Genomic DNA, 9,800 nt, shown 5'->3' with positions numbered 1-9,800 from the left:
AAATATTTTAAAAAACAAAACTCATAGACACAGACAATAGTTTAGCGGTTACCAGAGAGTAAGGGGGGAAACTTGCTCATGGCATTTTGTTAGAGAGAAAAGTGGTTGTTTTGAACCACAGATAGTTCCCTTCCAGCACCTACCCAGAGACATGCATAAAATGGCTACTGAGAAGAAAATATGTCTCACCAGGATTGGATATTATGTCTAAATTCTTTCAGTTCTGTTCTCATCTCAAGAAAACTAATCATTAGGGATAAATACCTATGTTGTATTTTTAGCTGAATTGGGGAGAAACCTATTATTTCTCTCACTCCCTGGATGAGACAGAAAATATTCTCTTACAGTCTAACAACATAAACAATTCTGCTGATTTTTCAAATTTCAAGGGAACACTTATGTTTATTGTAAATGAGGATAAATTACGAATCACAGAAGTAAAAAACTATTTCTATTTCTAAAATCCTATTTTGGTTACAGACAAGAACAGCACAACCCACTTCAATGTGCATTGACTAAAAATGGTCCCAAGAGGATTCTGGCACAGTTGGGGTTGGGGCCCATTTTGGTGTGTGTCACTGCAGTGGGGCAGCGGTGGAACATACTCTACCTGACCTTTGTCATTTACCCACACTTCTGGCCTGGGGAGAGAGTCAGCAGAAACCAAACTACGTGCAATGGTTTTCTCAACAAGAAAAGGGATTGCTGATACTAGAAGAGTGCTGGTCAGCCATAAACAACAGAGGATCCCCTAAGAGAAATGTTTTGGCGATATGGGTCCATCATCAACTCTAAATCCCCTACTTGTCACTGGAGTATCTTGCATTTAACTGCGCTCTCCTGACAAGAGGCTGCATGGTAATACTGCCTGCCAATGTCAGTACAGTGAGTATGCCCCCGACACATCTCTTGAAATATTAATAGATGGTGCATCATAACCCAAACATTCAGAGATCAGCAACCCCCACTTGATTTCAGCCACACAGTTGGCTTAATATTTCTAAATGATATTGACTCCTAATCCATGGAGGAGAAACATAGCAATGTATGAGCTACAATTAACTAATTATTGTTAAATAATATTTGAAATAAAATCTATTTCCTATGTCTTTGATGTTATTCCAGCTAATATATCCTTTTAGTATTTTCAGTTTTTGTATGGTTTTATTTCAAAATAATATTNAGAACAAAAGGACAGCAACTTGTCTGTTCCCCTTCCCCCAATTCCCCAGCACTGTTCCCATCCCCCCAATTCCCCAATAAAAATCTTTTAAAAAAATAAGCACAGTGCCTGCTTCAACAGGTTGTTCACAAAGAATATACGTCAAGCTGGAGTCAATGTTAATGATTTTTTTCTTTCTTTGTAACACTTGAAAGGTATTATCACAGCCTTAAGTGCTTGTATTTGAATCAGTCTCCACCTGAGAGCAAAAGAACAATGAAATGAAATAGAAATAGAAAAGAATAGGGACATTTTTGTGGGTTCAGTAAAAAGACCAACACTAAAAAAGCAAAAACCTGCAAATTATATAAATCTAGGTTAATTGCTCAAGAACTGTTTCTGGTTGCTGTAAACACTTAGAAATTTAAATCACTTTCATTCATGAATATTAAATCAAATATATCTAATTTAGCCTAAGTTGATCTCCTAACATAAATAAATGAGTCATATAATGAGTCACATAAGAATACTAATTTTTTAAATGAAAGAATACCAACAGGATGATTTGATCTTAAGAAACTACAATAGTGTTACTTTTTTAGAACACAGCTAAAGACTATAGAAATGTCAGTGGAAACTATTTTGGTAATAATAATAATGATGATAGTGATATTTAGTTAAGACTTACCAATACTTATGTTCTAGGTATTGAGTGCTAAATATATTAGGGGCAGTGGTGGAGGGGTTTTACATATATTAACTGTTTTCAGCCTCACATCAACTCTACAAAATAGGCATTATTATTGTAGTTATTGTTGCTGTTATTATCATTATTATATTATTATTATTATTATTATTATTATTAATGTCCACTGTAAAAATGAAAACATGAGGCTCAGAAAGTTAGCCAACTAGAATGGGAAGGATCTAGGAAACAACCCCAAAGTCGGCTTGCTTAATCACTAGCCAGTAATACTGAAACTGGAGAATAAAAGAGACCTGAGGAAACTGGAAATAAAAGGTGACCTGCCAAAGGAATTTTTCCTTCAGATTTTCTTCTCACTCCAGGCCCACATGGAACTGATATAAGCACGGATTTTTCATGAGAGCCAAGAAAAGGAGCATATCTTGCTTAAATCAATTTTATTAGTGCAAATTTAGTTACCCTCTTAGCAGTATGATTTGAAACAACTTATGAACATAAAAACACTGATAAGATTTTCATTGTTGTTTTTGTTTTTACTAGTGAGAAAGATAATACCAATAAAATACAAATATAATTGAGAAACTTTAAAATGTACACCTATTTTTATTTTATTATGCTAAATAAACCCTTTAGCATATCATAAAATACATGTTATAATAACAACAAGTCAATATAGGAAATGGGAACAATTTTCTATAATACTCAAGACATGAAAAGGTAGAGAGATGTGATGGGTAAAGTCCTGGCTTTGTTATTACTGTTGCTGGTGTTATTATTTCCATCTCCAAATTTAGGGCACTTTTCTCACAAATTGCAGCCTGTTCAAGACAGTGAGTCCTATTTGCCTTGAGCAAAACAATCATTTCTAATCCTCACCTAGGATTTCAACATGATCATCAGATATTCAGTGGCACTGTGAAAATTCAGCTTGGATGACTGTCTAATTGTACACTAGTATCTAGGAGCCCTCTCTAACTTGTAACTTCACTCATGGGTTTTAAGCTAACAGACACTCACACCGTTATAGAAAGGGATGACAACGGTTGATTAGCTTATCTAGAGGAATAAAAAGAAAGCACAAAACAACACAATCTGTGTCAAGGAATCAACTCAAAGCTAATAGGACGATTGCATAGCAATGGTAATAATAAAAGCAACAACCAAATTAGCATTATTTAATGTCATAAACACTATTTGGACTTGGCCTAACATTCCTAAAGTCAGTGTCCACTTTGGATCTATACCAAACTCAAGATTCTTTTAGTCATCAAGCAAATTTTTGTGCCTGCCACGTACGAGGAATGAGATAGGCACCAGAACCAAGTGGATAATTAGCAACCAGACACAGTCTCTGGCCTTGTGGAGCTCATGGCATACATCTAATCACCCTGATGGAGACAGGATTCTGTGAGAGAGACCGAGGGATGATGAACAGTGGAAAGGTGATGAAGTGAGTTGGGAGAAACAGGGATAGGAAAGGATAATCAGAAAGGAGTGAGAGTGACATAATGAAATATGTTTGAAAGTGAGAAAGAGAAAAACATCCCCAACGACTCGGGAATACCAAGCACTGCCCTATTCATTGATCTGAGAGTACCCTTCTAATAACTGTTTTATAATACCAAAACCTTTCATTATTACAGCCATCTTCATAAGGAGCCTAACTTGATATTCTCAGATTAATATTTATAGTTTCTAAGGCAAATAGTAAGTTCCCATATTTTATTATATTATCTTTTTTCATTAAAACTAACATGCTACAGAGATCAGGATCTAACACTGAGGTGATAACAAGTGAATAACTGTAAATGTCAACTCCTTATGAGGTCATAATAGCTTAATGACTGAAGCTGCACCAACAATGTGTATAGATACAAAATCTAATATATATATATATATAAATCAATCTTATATTATCTGAATTGTATTTTGGAAAATTACCATAAGCAGGAATAAACAAAATTAATTTTTGTGTTGCTAGAAAAATAATTTATTTCTAAAATGGACAGGTTTTTACTATTATATATGTATATTGTATGTATAGTACATAACTCTATATATTATATACCTGATATATGTAACATAGAAAAGCTATGATTATTTAGAAAGGGATATTTTTAGTCATTAGATGACTGTCATTTAATTCATTGACATTTTCAATATTGTAATAAAATTGCTTTAGAACATATAATATAGCATAATATTCCCTCCATTCCTTTATAACCTGTCCTTCAATTATTAATTAGAAAAATAAATTTCGTTATTATTTATTCTAAGGTAACTATTTTGCTAAAATAATGTTGAGTTCATGTCTCAGCCAGAATTTTTTACATGGTTTCCTTTAACAATAATTATGGAATGTGTGACCAAATCAATATTCTTTAAACAAAGCAAGTTAGCTATAGCACAGACTCAGTATCTCTGGTGTTATATAAAAAAATGATTTAAATAGGATCCCCTAGCCATAGATAACGTAGGTAAAACGACTGCTGGAAATTCAATGGTGAATGAAATAGATGTGATCCCTGGCATCTTCGAGAATGCAGCCCAATGAGAAGAGCAATATCAGGAATGCATCTCTATATTTGGACACACAAAAAGAACAGAAATGTTTATTGGAGAATGACTCAGCTTCCAACCTATATGCTATACACAGTTTATGGAACATTTCACATAAGATATAACTTTGGTGTTATATCTTAAGCTAGTGTGGAGTGGGTGTTACCCCAAGCCTGCCTCATTAGGTAGTTACATATTTCCAAGATGCCACTGGTTATAAGACATACGATTTTTTTTTCATGTTCTGCTAGAACGAAAAAGACACTGCCAATTAAAGATGGCATGTGCTTGTTTGTAAGACACATCCATTTTCAGAAGTTATTAAAGTATGAAAAAATGTGCATCTTAGGATCAGTGAAATCCAATAAGGAAAATCTCACTCAAATCTTCCTCTGGTTTAGGCTTTTCATCCTTAATCCTCCCCAAGGGTATAAATAGGTTCACATCCCATATCCAGGGTCAGAATAGTGACTTCCTTGCAACAAGTCTTCTTCACTAAATTCTGAATGTGTGGCCTGCCTTTTGCAATAGATCGACATAGTCACTTCAGGGCATCCTATCACATCGCTCTGCCTTTCCTGTCACTGTTCCTAATGTCTATAGCTCAGATCAGTACAATTCTTGGGACTAAGGAAACTCATGCTTTCTGCTAATGCTTCTACCAAGTGTCTTGTTACCATATTACCCACCTAGTAGACTGTTGTCACAAAGCTAATGCTGGAGTGACCGATAGAAAGAGAACAAAATGAGTTACTTGCCTGGAAATAAAGAATACAAGATTGTGGTGCATGAAGTGAGGGAGGCAGAGCAGGAAATACAGGCTTCCCTGGAGTTCAGGTTTCCACCAGGCTCCGTGCTGCCCATGGTACCACCTAACTGGAGTAAAGATCTGTCTTCAGGTTTTCAACACCTTCCCATCCTCCAGCCTACCACCAACGATGCTGAAGACCCGGGCGTGTGGGACCTGCTCGTCCAAAAGGTGCGATAACCAACACAACTCCAGCACATTCCTGAGGGACCACTGCAGAACTGAGTAAAACAAAGGCCGACTCCCCAGACATAACATCTCCCAGCAGAACAGTATTTTGAACTAGAAAAGCCTATTTTATTTCTGGTTTTTTGTATTAAAAGAACCACTTTTCTTTTGAATGTCACCAGCAGTCTCTCTCGCTGAGCAGGCATCGGGGACTTCGTTACATCTAATATGACACAAGCCGTCATTGTCCTATCTACAACAGAACAGGGCATTGATATTTCTGTCTAACCACTTCAAGTCTACGTACAAGTGGAACAATCTATACAGTTCAACATGTGGAGCATACTGTCCATTGGAGATTTGATTCCTTAGGTAGAATTTACTGATACTCTTTTTTATTTACACTAAAGTCGATTGGGGTGACAATTGTTAGTAAAGATATACAGGTTTCAGGTGTATAATTCTGTAATGCATTATCTATATATTACATTTTGTGCTCACCCCCCAGAGTCAGTTCTCCTTCCATCACCTGTGTTCATTGCAGCATTATTCACAGTGGCCAAGACATAAAAACAACAAAAGTGTCCTTCGATAGATGATTGGGTAAAGAAGATGTGGTATATATTCACAATGGAATACTACTGTGCCATAAGAAAAGATGAAATAATGTCATTTGTGACAACATGGATGGATCTTGAGATTATAATGCAAAGTGAAATAAGTCAGACAGAAAAAGTCGAGAACCATATGATTTCACTGATATGTGGGATATAAAACTGAAAACAACAAAGGAACAAGACAAACAAATGAAGGAACAAAAACTCATAGACAGGGCTGGCCGAGTGGCGNAAGAAACTGAGAATTTGGAAAAGATATAATTTACTTTTATCCCGGCAAATACAGATAGCAGATCATGGTATAGGGAAGTCATATAAAACAAGGGATATGTAACAGATTTTTTCCCCCTAAAGCACTGTATTTCAATTCCACTATTGTTATTGCAGGGGATTATTCTAGGAAAGCAAATAAATTAAAAGCTAGACTGTTCTTCAAGATTCATAACCTACAATGACAAAATAATTATTTATCTCACCAGTTAGAATTCAATAAAACTCATCTTTATTTCACAGGAGCTAGGCCAGAATTGCAATTCTGAATGCAAACTAAGTGTTTAGATGGCATTTTACTGAAAAATACTTTTATTATTAAAGTCCAGTGATTTAGACAATTATTTAATTCCTTGTATCCCTCTTTTTTTTTCTTTTTCTTTTTTTTTGGTAACGTTTTCCAACACCCTATAATAACTGTTTCCAATGTTCTCATATCCAAATACTCAGGAAGATTTTTCCTCTGTTTTGTCAGATTTTTCAAGCTTAAATAAATAGAGATTTTGGATTTTCCTTCTTAGCTAACATTTTATTTTATTTTATTTTGTTTTATCCTGCAGAGAACATGAGGGCACTAACTGGCCAGACCTAAAAAACTTAAACTGTGGGTGAGCACATTTGCTGCCAATCTCCAATCTTGATACTGCATCAGTCAATGCCTCGGGCAATATTGCCAATGTGTTATATAGCATTGCAAACTACACATAAGTGAATGAATCAACACAGATTAACCTGGAACCCTAAACTATTGAGGGGTAGAGAAATTGTCTCCATACCTTAATCTTCCCACGTGTGCTAGAGCAGAGAGAGCTTCACCTCAAAGATAACGATGCTTAAATTTCAGTGCTGTTCCCTTGCTCCTATCCTGTCTGCAGCCTGGGAGGAGCCCTACAATGTTTTTCACATGTTTATCTTTTATATTTTTCAGAAGCAATATATTTAAGATTGCTTTCCTTGAAAAGGACCCTAAAACTTATAAATTCCATGTCTTACAAAATTTGGATTCTGCTATGCTTACCCATTACCAAGACCACATTTTTCTGCCTAAGTAGCCAAGTTGAGGGGAGGTGATGAGTGGAACTGATTCTTTGGTCACCTGAGGTCCACACATCTTTTGGGCCAGAAGATACAGAGCCTGCTTTCATCAATTCATTACCCCTATGGATCAAATCTTTATTTAGNTAATTTCTTGTTTCAACCTATCCTAGAAATAAGGTCATTGTTTTCATGAGATAAAGATAGCAGCATGTCTGCCTATCACTCCATCTGAATGTCACTTTAAAAAAAGAAACTCTAGATCCAGATAAAGGAAAGAAGCATCTCATGATATAACAGACAAGGAACATGCTGTGTATGAATGCCAGAAAAATCAAGAACAGCATTTCGAATGCAAGTGCACTAGACTATGAATCAGAAGGCTTGCTGCAGTGCAACGGTTGGCAAGTCTCATAACCTTTTTAAATACAGCCCATCCATAGAGTATGTTGTCCAATTATAAAATAAGAAAAATCATTGGTGCCCCTCCCTGCTGCCAAGAGATAGGGGGATTGTTTGATAGTACTCTGTAGTTCTTGAAATAACACTTATTTTTCTGGTTACAAAAGTGATATATGCTCATGGTAGAAGTTTTTAAAAATTCACGAAAATATATGTAAGCAAATATAAGCTACCTGTAGCCCTACTATTCAGAGATAACTTTTAATATATCTTTTAGTTTTGTTTCTGCAATTGGTATTTTAACGGTGTAAAACTAGATACAGTTCTGTATACTCCCTTCGACAATTCACAGCACGAGGGCTGATTTCAAGTACTAGCACACAAATTTAAAGTTGAGTGACATCTGATGATAGACGGCGCATTATGTCAGGGTAACAAATCAAACAATGATCTTCAATATACCTGCATCAGATATTTCTCTATAAAGGAGACAAAGTAAATTTTTCTGATGTGGTCACCAGGCAGCTGTCACAAAAGCAGTGGCTTCCTGGTATTGTTGCTCTCTTCCCTAAGAAATACTAAAAATGCAGGGCACACAGCGGGTCACCAGGATGGGCTCCTATCCCACTAATGATGCAGAGCCCTATGCATGCACAACATGGAAAGGACAATCATCTGTGTATTCTAAGGACCTTAGTTCTAAGTGAAAACTCTAGCCCCTGCCCACCCATCCACCATGCATTCCCCTGGGGGTGTGCACACCACCACCAGTTATTTAGTCCAATGGGCTCTTTCTCAGTCTCCTGGCTTGCATCTGACCTCCCCCAACCCACAGGCTAGAGTCACCTATCCCCACTATACCACTCTGACAAAATGTTTTATGTAGTGTGTTAACCTTATGGAGATGGGGCAAAGGACCAGAATTCCACCAAAATGAAACATTTTTGATCACTTGTGGATGCCTTTACTTTCACGTAGAGGGTAGATCCTGGAAAAGCAGTCTAAAAATAACGTAGAATATCATCTTTTTATTTGTTTCTACAAATGATGTAGGCTTCTCCCTGAGATTCAGGAAAATGTTCTATGCTCAGTTTGCCACCACGAGTGACAATTGTCAATGCAAAAAATAAAAAAAATAAAAATGCATGTAGCGTAAGTGGCAAATTCGGTATCTCCGATTCTTATCTCTCCTTTGACCTATTTTTGTAATTCTATACTTCTATTGTATTAATTTCAGTTACGTTATTGGAACTTCTCTTTTGTTTAATGTTTACTGTGACCAATCACATGAAAGTTCCACGGTGGGACTTGGAATCAGAACTGGAGGCTCTGTCTTCAGCAAATAGCTGTGTGACTTTAGACAAGTGATTGAATGGCTCTAAGCCTCAGTTTTCTCATAGGAAAATGGAGTGAATCATGTCAAACCTTCTTACGTTCGAGTTATTTTGAGGTACCAGTGAGAGAATGTTTACCTGAATGTTTACTCATGCTAAAGTAATCATAGCTTCCATGCTTCAACCCTTGAATAGCTCCTTCTCACTTTAGAATGTGGTCCAAAATATATATAGGGTCCTTCATTATCCTGACTCATTTCTATCCAGCTAAATCTCCTGCATTTCTTGGCTGGCACTCAACATTCCAGACACACTAGCCCTCCTCAATGAGTCATTTCATTTTCAAATACAAAATGGGGTAGAGTGGGGTTAAAATGGACTATCTTTTCAAAACATGTGTTACCTTAAGGCAAGGTCTTCCAAAGCTTGCCTCCAAAATGGCCTTGGAGGGCCATTGTCAAGGCTATGCATGCTCTTCTGCAGATACTGAGAAAGACCCTTTGAATACCAAATGCATAATATTAATATCAGTGTCTTGGTATTGTGACTTTATGCCTGGACTTCATAAAAGATAATCTACTCATTTCAAATCTGTTTTTAAATCAACAGGTATGCCCTGTTTCGCTAATTCAGAGTGGAGTCAACAGCAGACGGATAAACAGCTTGGCATCTGGCGTTGGCCCTACTGCAGAAATGCCAAGAGAAGCCCTAGCTTCCTGCATCACCTGCCCTGTTGAGG

The sequence above is a fragment of the Hipposideros armiger genome, unplaced genomic scaffold, assembly GCF_001890085.2.
Source record: "Hipposideros armiger isolate ML-2016 unplaced genomic scaffold, ASM189008v1 scaffold_370, whole genome shotgun sequence".
Lineage (NCBI taxonomy): Eukaryota > Metazoa > Chordata > Mammalia > Chiroptera > Hipposideridae > Hipposideros > Hipposideros armiger.
Note: the sequence above shows the minus strand (reverse complement) of the source record.